Genomic DNA, 12,181 nt, shown 5'->3' on the forward strand with positions numbered 1-12,181 from the left:
CTAATCAGGATTAGCGACAGATTACCATTTATTGCTTATTTGCTCGTTGCTAAGCTCTTCGCGACGGAAAAATGGAATCCGTCGCAATATTAGCCATGTTCTAGCGACGAACACTATCCGTTGCTACAGTTAGCGACAAAATTTCCGTCGCTATATTAGAAAATTTTGTCGCTAAATTCATAATGCATTTCGTCGTTGGTATACTTTTGCGACAAAAATTCGGTCGCAAATCTGTCGCCAATATTTTGAGACTCATTTCAGCTTTGCATTTGGCGACCAAAATCGTCTGTTGCAATCTGTCGCAATGTTATTTTATATATTTATTTTTTTTTGCAAAAAATATCCGTCGCAATATTTTTCCCTTTTAGATCCTTTTTATTTAGCATATTAAATTTTCTCTGCTCATGCACTTTGTATGTAAATTATTAGATATCCTTTATAATAACTAAAATTCATATAAATTAACATACTTCAAGGTCCAAAATGCATATAGCTAATACAATTAAGTTCTAATTATCCATAACACCAACAATAAAGTTCAAACCAAAAAACTTCCAAATACGAGGCTTAGGGGTTAAGGTCATCATCTGAAATCGATGGATGAACCCCATGAACAGTAATATGCTTTACATTGATCAATACCATATACTCTTCTCTTCTTTTCCCCTCCCGCGTCTTCGTAATATGCTTTATATTGATCAATATCAGATTGAGTTTGTGTTTGTTCCTATAATATTTCCTGATACCTTTCCTGTAAAAGAGGTGTAATAAGTACTGAAATTAAAATAGTCAAGAATGTTGAGCATTTAATTAACCAACAGAGAGGATACTTTTCATACTCTTTTTATATTATAGTAAATAAGATTATAAAATATTGAACTTACATGCACGACCCGAGCTTTCTCATCAAGAAAAGATTTTCCATCATGCCCATGTGTATGGACGTACAAATGTAACTCACTTGGTGTTGGGTCTCAACCCTTTTCAACAGCCTATACAAAAAATAATTTATTTTTAAAAGGATGAAAATATTACTATAGCAAAGGTTCTAACTTCTAATCTTTCTGAACTTGTAACTAACAGAGATTCAATTTTGTTTGATTCAATACAAGGGTTAAGGCTGCCAATACAGGGCTGAAACCATCATCAACGGCTCAAAATGCTGTGACAGTATTTGATGTATTTCCTTCAGGTGTTAAGGCTTCCAATACATGGGCAAAACAAGTGCAAGGGGTGGCTGAAAGTAAGCAGTTGACAACTGCACAAAACACTCTTGTATGCGATGTTGTGGACCAGACTTTTGCAAGTAAAAGGACTGGACAAAAAACTGATGGCCATAAACTGCTAGGCCAGACACTTGGTTAACATTGGTTTTTGATATACTTGAAAGGATGCTATGCAAAATTTACCACCAACACAAAACAGATAAACAGTACACAGTAAAGTACACAGTAAACTGATGGAAATGTAATTGCACTATATATCCTGCTCAATGTAATTAAACGGCGGAATATTGCCAACAAATTCACTTTACAATGGAAGGCTAGCTTAACCTCTTGATCCAATTACTACTCAATTTCCAATTCAACAACTAAGCAAGAAAAAATATAAAGTAACGATACATGCTTTTATTCACTCAAATTAGATGTTGTTTTTCAAATGCCACTGCACAAGAAACATACTGAATTGGCTAATGTTTATACAATGTCAACTAGTGCAGGGCAAATGCACATTAAGTGATAAGCAGTAGACAAACACCACCCCCTTTTTGATTAAGTGATAAGCAGTAGACAAAGGCACATTATATGTCACACACTGACCAAATTTACTGCACAACCATTGTAGTTCAATCACTTTAAATTCTATCATCATTTCAGTTAACCATCCAAATTCAGTATCCAAGATGGAACTCCCTACAGTGCACGTTAGCTGGTCTACCTTTGAAGAAGGGAAGTGTACTGGGTGTTATAGCGTTTGCATAATCAACTTATATTGACAGCAAAAGAACGTCAATATGCATTCAATCTTTAAACATAGAATAACCTGGTCAGAATCAAAATTACATACCGACACAGCTTTTGCTCTCATTCTCGATAATGAAAGCTAGTCTAAAGGAAAGATAAAACAATAGGTGTAATCGACCAAACTCCTAGACTACCAGTGTATTCCCATCTAACCTTTTCCCATCTAGGAATTCTTACTTACACCAAAAAATGAAATAAGAGCAGACAACTCATCTTAATTATTTTGCACCTAATTACTTTCCATATTATTATGTTGCAGATAATAATTACAAATGAGAGGGGGACAAAGTGAGTGAGAATGAAAGAAAATGAAAGATCATATGCTAAACCAGTGAAATTACTTATCCCTTTGTGGAAAAAGCTTCTCTTATACCTGCCCTCCTCTTATTTTTTTATGAGTGCTCAAATCCATATTTGTTCTATTAACTGTATTATTGTTTCTACCATTTTCTCCTCCATTTTTTTTGTACAACTTCTTTAGTCTTAATTAAACCTCTATTTCTTTGCCAACAAAACAATTCTAGGAATTTCTATAAGGCTCATAATATGAGGTTTTCGGTCATTCCCTTAAGATACCAAACTTCTCTGCTTTTTTACACTTTCTGAAGAAGAAAGTCCAATGGCATGACTCAGCTTTGTGTCTTTTGCCATAGAAATCCACAGACAAACATTTTTTACATGTTAAACTCATGGCTGAAGGTAAGAGGGTCATTCCCAGTTTTACCTTAAACTATAAAAAAATCAAATATTTACTGTGTCATTGTGAATAAAAATTTCTCAATCTTTAACTATTATTTTGCAGGTAGGAGAATTCTCAGACGAGTTGCAGGTATGAAATAAGAGCAGACATATAAATATAAGCAATTCTGAAATAAGAGCAGACATATAATTATATAATTATGAGTAATTCTTAACACCAACAAGAAGAAATTTTAAGTTCAGAGTTGCAATAAAGCTAAGGTTGCGATATACTTACAAGTCTCTTGCGATACTCCCCAGTGGTGACAGAGCCGCCTGTGTGAGTCCCAGTGGAGACTCCACTCCTACCGCCACGACGATTCTTTGCATTTATTTCTGACTTTTTAACACACTTGGGATCTTTCCAAAGTTGTTCCCAACTGCTAGATTATCAAATTTTATAGTAAGCGATAAATTTAGGGAAATGAGTGAGAAGTTAGACATCAAAGAATAGCAATAAATATAGATATATTCTCAATCATACCAAGGCTACAGGGAGATCAGTGAAATACTAATATTTCATATGCAGAAGAAAAGTTCTCATATACCAAACAAAGATGAAATTCGAAGCCAAATAGATGTAAATATCTACCAAAGATGATCAACTGATTCTACAAGGCAAATTTTGTTTGAATAACTTAAAAGAAAGTGACACATTATTTTACCTGTCAATAATGTTTTTAGAACATGCTTGCTGATATGGAGAAAAAGGAAGTGCAGGAACTACAGTTAGCCATAAATGGCAATTATTCAACTAAAATAAGAAAAAAAGCTCACAAGATCAAATCGCAGTAGAATAGCAGATACAGTAAAAACTAATCCACAGACTTTCTCAAATTCAACTTCAAATTATATAAAACAAACTAAAACTCTAGTAAGGTGAAGTGGGGAGAACAAAAATTACATACTCCAAACCTTCTTACAAACAAAGGAGATTGAATAATAAAAGGATCTTTCACTTTGGGAGATTTCATCAAGGGTAAAAAATGAAAGATTGCTTATCACAACCAAAGTCAAGACTTGATAGATACTATTCTATATCCATTTTAAGTCAAATTAAAACCCAATTTTGCTAATAACACATAACCTCTTCACCAAGACAAACACATAAAGAGTCAGTAAAACTGTAAAAGAAGCAAATACAAATATAGTGAAAACCTAATTAGTCACGTAAAAAAGATCCTATATTAAAAATTAAACCAGAAACACAAGTCCAACCATGAAAGAAAAGAACTTTACATACAAAAAAGCCTCCTTTTACAATTAAAATCTGATAAAGCTCCAAGCCCTAGCTACTCCAAATTGATGCAAATAAAATAAAAAGAAAACAATTAATTTGAAAATGTTCACTCATATTCAGTGTAATGAACATAGTATTCGTAGTCATTAGCACCACCATCAAGCTACTGATTCATAAGAAACAGAAGAAGAAACAAATTAAACCCATCTACACACCTTAGATTCACGTTGGCTACTAATTTTTGCTCTTGTTCTTGCCCTCAAGTGTGTTTTCCATTGATTTTGCTCCCAGCCACCTATATTTGCTCCCAGCGTTCTACCCTGTTAGAAAAAGAAGACACCGAACTTTTACCAATTTTGTGCCCTAGGATAAATAATTAAGTGGTATTCAGCGACGGATTTAGCTACGGCTTTTTCCGTCGCTAATAATGATATTATTTTTTACTAGATATAACATTATCGACGGAAATTTCCGTAGCAAGGAGCTTAAAAAAATTTTGATAAAGAAATTAAACATAGCAACGGACATTTCGTTGCTAATGCCGTCGCTGTAGGTAAATAAATTTTGTCGCTCAGGTTTTGTCGCTAAATCTGTAGTTAAATTGAGGGCGCCAATATTTAGCGACGATTTTTCGATTTCATCTCTCCGTCGCTATATTATATACTAACTATTTTTTGGATTTTTTTGCAACGAAACTATTATTCAGTAGCCAATCCGTCGCTAAACAGCGACGGAACTAAGGTTGTCGCTAAAATCCGTTGCTAAATGCTGTTTTTTTGTAGTGCAATTGTACTGATTTTGTAAAGACAATCACGAATCCGCAACTCAATACACAAGGCCTCTTACACAGAATGTCAATACCAACTTACTTGAACATTTGAATTTTGTATACGGTGAATCTGGGGACCTGATTTCCCTGTCATAGGGTCATCTCGCGGTCATGCTCCTCGAAGCTCGAAGCCAAGGTCGAGACTCACCCTCGGGGGTCGTCAGGTACCGGTCCGAAGGTAATCTCGTTCCAACGGCTATAGCAGGCTGCAGCAGGCTAGAGGGGAGTTCCTAAGGAACACGACTTAATCTGACAAGGCTGACCTATCCGGGGTCTATTTCAAGATGTCACGTCCAGCCATCCTATCTCCACGCCTTTAAAGTTAACACGTTTTGTACTATAACGGATTTTCCTCTTATATAAAGGGGATCCCCATCACTTTGTAAAGCTCTCGGCTGATGTTGCTCCAACTATTCTCCACAAGATCAACTTTTTTCTCTCTAACTTGTTCTCTCAAGGCCACTTTAGTATTTATCACTTTTATACTTGTTCATCATTTATTCCTTGGTATTGGCCATAAAGAGCCTTGTTTGATCATATCTTAACTGTTTCCCATTCCCGACTACCCCCGATAGCTCGAGATCGAGCCAGATATCGACCTCGAGGTCCTTCATTAACCAGTCCGATGCTCGGGCCGCAAGCCACTCGGTTTGACTTCATACTCTTAGCATCAACTGCTCTAAAAAACTAGCATAAAAATAGATCACGTATTTTTAGAATCCCATTTTACAAATTTAATTATTATTACCACTTTCACGGTAAATAGTTTGGCGCCCACCGTTGGGCTAAAAATAATAGTGATTATTTTCTTGCTAGTTTCATTACACAAACGCAAGTTATCTTTCACACTTTTTCTGGCCCAAGATCTTTGATTTCTTTACAGAGCGCCTAGATCGGTGAGTAAAATGGGTAACCGGAACCTCGAAAACAACAGAGAGAAGGACACAACTATTTTAGAGGCCGGTACACCACCGGATTCAACCCGGACGGAACGGAAGGTTCTACAACATAACGTCCACATGATTATTGGGGGAACCAACGTTCCCCAAGGACCCATGTTCAAACGAAAGAGAACTTCCTTTATAGAAGAAGGACTGACCCGAAATCGCGTACCCGAAGAAACCATCATATTTAGCGAGGAGGACCTCGAGGCTATGATGGAACCGCACAACGACGCGCTAGTGATCTTGTTTCTCTTAAACAACACCAGGATAAAGCGCGTGCTCGTGGATCCAGGTAGCTCGGCCAACATAATCAGGTTAGAAGTAGTAGAACAGCTGGGGCTGCTCAACCAGGTCGTTCCCGTCCCTCGAATCCTCCACGACTTCAACATGATCGGTAAAGTAACGAAAAGAGAGATCACCCTCCCGATCAACACGTCTAGCGCAATCTAGAACACCGAGTTCCAGGTCATCGACAACAACTTGAGATAGATCGCCTTACTCGGCAGGCCTTGGATACACAACATGAGGGTAGTGCCTTCAACCTTGCACCAGGTGATAAGGTTTCCCATAAGGGATGGCATCATGACCAAACATGGAGAACAGCAGGCAGCGAAAGAAATGTTCGCGGTCCACCATGAGACGCCAACCCCCACATGCCCGGTCTCGGACAAGGAGGGAAACGTACAGACCCTAAATGATGATGGGGAAGACTTCTTTGCCCCCCGAACCTTTGTCGCCCCTAAGGAATCGGATGCGACCAAATCAACAGTCGAAGAGCTGGAACAGACCATTTTGATCGAGCACATCCCGGATCGCAAGGTATACTTGGGAACGGGGCTGACCCCCGAACTCAAGATAAGGTTTATTCAATTTCTTAATAAAAATATTGATTGTTTCGCATGGTCCCACCTAGATATGACAGGAATCTTGCCGGAAATAACCTCCCACAAGCTGAGCATTGATCCCAAATTCAAACCCGTAATGTAAAAGAGAAGACCACAGTCCGAGATAAAACATGCCTTTATCAAAGATGAGGTAGAGAAACTTCTTAAAATCGGATCCATTAAGGAGGTAAAGTGACCCGAATGGCTGGCTAACATAGTAGTAGTGCCAAAAAGGGGAACAAGCTAAGAATGTGCGTAGATTATAAAGATTTAAGTAAAGCGTTCCCCAAAGATTCCTTCCCGTTGCCTAATATCGATCGTCTAATCGATGCTACGGCCAGCCATGAGACCCTCACTTTTCTTGATGCCTACTCAGGCTATAATCAAATCTAGATGAACCCTGAGGACATGGAAAAGCGCTCGTTCATCACAAAGTATGCTACATATTGCGATAACGTAATGCCCTTCGGGCTAAAAAAAAATGTAAGAGCAACATACCAGCTCCTAATTAATAAAATGTTCGAGCAACAAGTAGGTAAATCAATGGAAGTATATATTGATGATATGCTAGTCAAATCCCTGCGCGTTGAGGACCATTCGACCCATTTGCAGGAAACTTTCAACATCCTCAGAAGCTACAACATGAAGCTCAACCCCGAGAAGTGTGCCTTCGGAGTAGGTTTGGGAAAATTCCTGGTCTTCATGGTTTCAAATAGGGGGATCGAGATCAACCCCGACTAAATAAAAGCCATCAAAGAGATCACGGTGGTGAACAATGTAAAAGTCGTCCAACGGCTGACAAGGCGGATAACGGCCCTGGGCGGATTCATATCAAGATCATCGGACAAAAGCCACCATTTCTTCTCCCTACTCAAAAGAAAGAGCAACTTTGAATATACTCTAGAATGCCAACACGCCCTAGAAGAACTGAAACGGTACCTGACTAGTCCGCCTTTGCTGCACATACCCAAAGAGGATGAAACACTATACCTATACCTGGCTGTGTCCAAAATAGTGGTAAGCGGCGTATTGGTTCGAGAAGAGCAAGGTACACAATTTCTTGTTTATTATGTAAGTCGAACCTTGGGGGACGCCGAAACCCGGTATCCTCATCTGAAAAAATTGGCTTTCGCACTGATAAGCGCCTCGCGCCAGCTGAAGCTTTACTTTCAGTGTCACCATATCTGCGTTCTGTCAACTTATCCCCACCGGAGTGTGATCAAAGCTAACACTGTACTACCACAAAGTAGCAAGAGTAGTCGAAGCAGCTTTTACCCAAGAAGGTCGGGATCGATTTCCACAGGGAGCTAGATATTGGAGTTGAGTTTCTATCTAAATTGGAGTTGCGTAATTGTTCCTAATTGCACTTCTAAACATTGTTGGTTTTGATATTAATTCTAAATTAATACTACTAAGATGCTCAATTAGACTAAGTGAAGCTAATAGTAAACTATTGAAGGTTGTTCAAATAGATAAAAGGCACTAGGGTAGTGACTTTCTCCTAGGTGGCTAATTGATGGATTCTTGAGTCTAAGGCTAGATTGTCATATTTGGGGAGTATGATATAGCCATTGCACGATTCTACTCACTCTATACCTCTCGGTAGTTCGAGCGATTTTTCCCTAATTTAATTTCTCAAGACCAATTGGGTATGATAACTTGTGCAAGTAATTAAGGTTCAAGTCGGGTATTACTATCTCAAGGTTTAACCCTTTAATTGGGGCTATCAATCTCTTGAATATGCCCCAATTCCTTGTTGGACCAATTTCATAGACTTAGGCTCTCTTTCTCAAGAAGAGCCAAAGTCAACTAGGCATAAACTAGTATTTGCAACCACTAATTCAACATTAAAACCCTAAATTAGTCCAAATATCAAATACTCATAGACAATCAAGCAATAAAATACAAGACCCATCAATTACCCACACTAGGGTTGAGCCACAACCCTAGCTAATGGGTCTAGCTACTCATGATTATAGAATAAAATAAAGAAATAGATGAAGAAAAGCCCATAATAATTAATTGCTAGATAAAACTTGAAGATTCAATGATGAAACTAAGCTAAAATTACTAAAAATAGTAAAAGATAACTATTCATGACTGCAGCTTCGGTCTAAAATACAACTGATGACCTAAAAATGGAAAAAGAAACTCTTTATACTAAGCTGAAAATTCTGGACAAAAATACCCCGGCGGGGCTAGTGCGGACCGCACATCGAATGCGGACACACTAAGGCTCTTGGCTAAACTAATATGCTCTCTGAAGTTGGCCATTGCGGGCCGCACAAAATGCACCACGACCGCGGTGGCTTCTATTGCGGTCCGCACAAAATGGACTGCGGACCGCATTGGCTAGGTTCCTCCAAAATGGAACCTCTCTGAACTTGAGCTTTGCGGACCGCACAAAGTCGAGTGCGGCTGCAATGAAGTCAATGGTCCGCACAAAATACTCTGCGGCCGCATTGCTTGGCTGCCTGAAATGCATACTCTCTGAACTTCATGTTTTCGGACCGCACAGAATGGTGTGCGTCCGCACTAGTCCTGTTTTACTGAGCTTGACCTTGTTCTTAGTACTTGTGCATGTTTCACTCCTTTTTGAGCTGGTTTTGACAAATTGTCACCTTGTTGATCAAACCCTACAATCAAGTATAACATGTGAGTCTTTGGGACTATTTTGTACACATTTTTAATCAAAATTTAAGCAAGAAGGAGTGTAACATGCATCATAATCCCTAGTTATCAGAGCGTACAACATAAACCTTAGTTATCGGGTCGAGTGGCCAAATGAGCCATTGAACTCGGAGGGTATGATATGGAGTATCAACCTCGGACGGCCATCAAGTCCCAAATCCTGGCGGACTTCGTGGACGATTTCTCACCATCCCTCATGCCCGAGGTAGAGAAAGAACTTCTATTGAAATTATGCATGTCCTCCGAGGTATGGACCCTATTCACAGATGGTGCCACAAACATAAGAGGATCCGAGATCGGTATAGTCCTAAAGCCGCCCGTTGGCGGCATAATCAGACAATCCATAAAAACCGCAAAACTAACTAACAATGAAGCCGAGTATGAGGCTATGATTGCAGGTTTAGAATTGTCCAAAGGTTTGAGGGCCGAGACTGTCGAGGCAAAATGTGATTCACTCCTCGTAGTAAGACAAGTGAATGGAAGCTACGAAGCCCGAGAGGACAGGATGCAAAGGTATTTGGACAAAATCCAAATCGCATTACGTCGCTTCAAAGAATGAACCTTAGTCCATGTACCCCGAGAGCATAACAGCGAGGCTGATGCCCTCGCGAACCTGGGATCTTCTGCTGAAGAAGAAGACCTGCTCCCTGGAGCTATCGTCCAATTGTTCAAATCTATGGTCGAGGAAGGTCAAGCGGAGATTAACTCCACCAGCCTGACATGGGATTGGAGAAATAAATATATCATTTATCTAAAGAACAGGAAGTTACCCACAGATCCAAAAGAATCGAGGGCCTGCAAACCAAAGGAGCCCGGTTCTCGCTCGACGAAAATGGGGCTCTATACAAGAGAACTTTCGATGTCCCCCTGGCGCTATGCTTGGGAACGGGCGACCCAGATTATGTGCTCCGAAAGATCCACAAGTGCACCTGCAGAAATCATTCCGGGGCAGATTCTTTAGTTTGAAAGGTGATTAGAGCGGGCTAATATTGGGACAGCATGGAAAAAGATGCCATAGAATTCGTCCGAAAATGCGACAAGTGTCAGAGGTTCGCTCCCATGATCCACCAGTCCGACGAGCAACTGCATTCCATTTTATCACTATGGCCATTCATGAAATGGGGAATGGACATTATCGGCCCTTTGCCGACGGCGCCAAGTAAGGCTAGATTCATTATGTTTATGACTGATTACTTTTCAAAATAGGTGAAAGCGCAGGCCTTCAAGAAAATAAGAGAGAAGGAAGTCATCAATTTTATATGGGATCATATCATATGCCAGTTCGGGATCCCATCCGAAATAACATGCGATAACAAGAGGTAGTTCATCGGGAACAAGGTAACACAATTCCTTTAAGACAACAAAATCAAGAGAATCCTGTCAACGCCTTACTACCCGTGTGCAAACGGCCAGGCCGAATCTACGAATAAAACCATCATTCAGAACTTGAAAAAGAAATTGGAGAGCGCCAAGGGAAAATGGAGATAAACGCAGCCCGAGGTGTTGTGGGCATATCGGACAACTTCAAAATCAAGCACCGGGGAAACACCCTTCTCTCTAGTATATGGCGCCAAAGCACTGATACCAATGAAAGTCGGGGAACCAAGCGCCAGATTCCAGCACATTAATGAGGGCTTGAACAATGAGGCCATGACAACGGCCCTCGAGCTGCTCGACGAAAGACGGGAAGCCTCCCTGATTCGGATGGCTGCCCAGAAGCAAAAAATCGAAAGATACTACAACAGAAGAACAAATCTCCGATATTTCGAGATCGGGGACTTGGTCCTAAGGAAGGTTACTCTCAACACCCGAAACTCTAATGAAGGGAAGCTGGGCCAGAATTGGGAAGGGCCATACCGTGTCCTTGGGATAGTTGGCAAAGGATCCTATAAGCTTGGCACCATGGAGGGCGAATAGCTTCCGAGCAACTGGAATGTATCGATGCTATCACACCTTCTTTTTACCTACACCCCCGGAAAGGGTGTATAAGGGGAGTTTTTCCAATTAAAGGACAATCGAAACGAGATTATATTTATTAAAATTCAGAGTCGCCACTTGGGATATTTACGGTGTCCCAAGTCACCGGTTCAAATCCCGAATCAAGGAAAGGATTGACTCTGTATTACAGTCCATGAAAACAGAAAATCCGAGTAAGGAATTCTGTTAACCCGGGAGAAGGTATTAGGCATTCCGGAGTTCCGTGGTTCTAGCACGGTCGCTCAACTGTTATAATTGGCTTATTAACTGATTTTAATACACATTCAAACCTATGTGCATTTTTAACTTTAAACCCGCTTTTATCTAATTAATTTTTAAGAAAATTCAACGTTATCGAAAATACGTCTTGAACCACGTCACATAAATTCACCCGCGGCCCGCAACACATTTTGCATAACATTGTCGAGATTGAGATTTGTGTCACATAAATGCGCACCCGAATTTAGGAAGGTAAAAGTTATTAAAATAATGCGCTTAAAGCAACTAGCGTTTGCAACTTTGCGAGGGCCATGAGAATTCCACTAGATAGCACGCCTCGATTTCTAAGGACAAAACACAATTGATTAAACGAGGGCCATGCAATTAAAATTTTTGTTTGGCACGGCACACCTCGATTTATTCACTTCTAGACTTAACCATGAGGGCCATAGCTATTTGTTGTTAAATATGGCACACCTAAAGTTCATTTTAGAAGGTTTAATTAATTATGATAGGGAGGCAACCCCAGAGGATTCATTCTCTGCATCGTAGAGATGAATAGTAGGTTGGGGACAAATGAAATTCATTCGCTTCGTGAGGATTTTCTATGACCGGTAAGATAAATTGCAATTGTT

The 12,181-nt window shown here is 39.9% G+C and overlaps 1 long non-coding RNA gene across 1 annotated transcript; it reads right to left on the minus strand.

Annotated features, from left to right (window-relative positions):
- Positions 1-444: 444 nt before the first annotated feature.
- On the minus strand, positions 445-4,724 carry LOC104214534 (uncharacterized). The gene is made up of 4 exons (XR_011405747.1): positions 4,218-4,724; positions 3,001-3,142; positions 885-992; positions 445-751 (listed from the first exon to the last, which is right to left on the minus strand). It is a non-coding gene; the product is annotated as an uncharacterized lncRNA (long non-coding RNA).
- Between the last annotated feature and the right edge of the window lie 7,457 nt (positions 4,725-12,181).

Source organism: Nicotiana sylvestris, chromosome 1 (genome assembly GCF_000393655.2).
Source record: "Nicotiana sylvestris chromosome 1, ASM39365v2, whole genome shotgun sequence".
Classification (NCBI taxonomy): domain Eukaryota; kingdom Viridiplantae; phylum Streptophyta; class Magnoliopsida; order Solanales; family Solanaceae; genus Nicotiana; species Nicotiana sylvestris.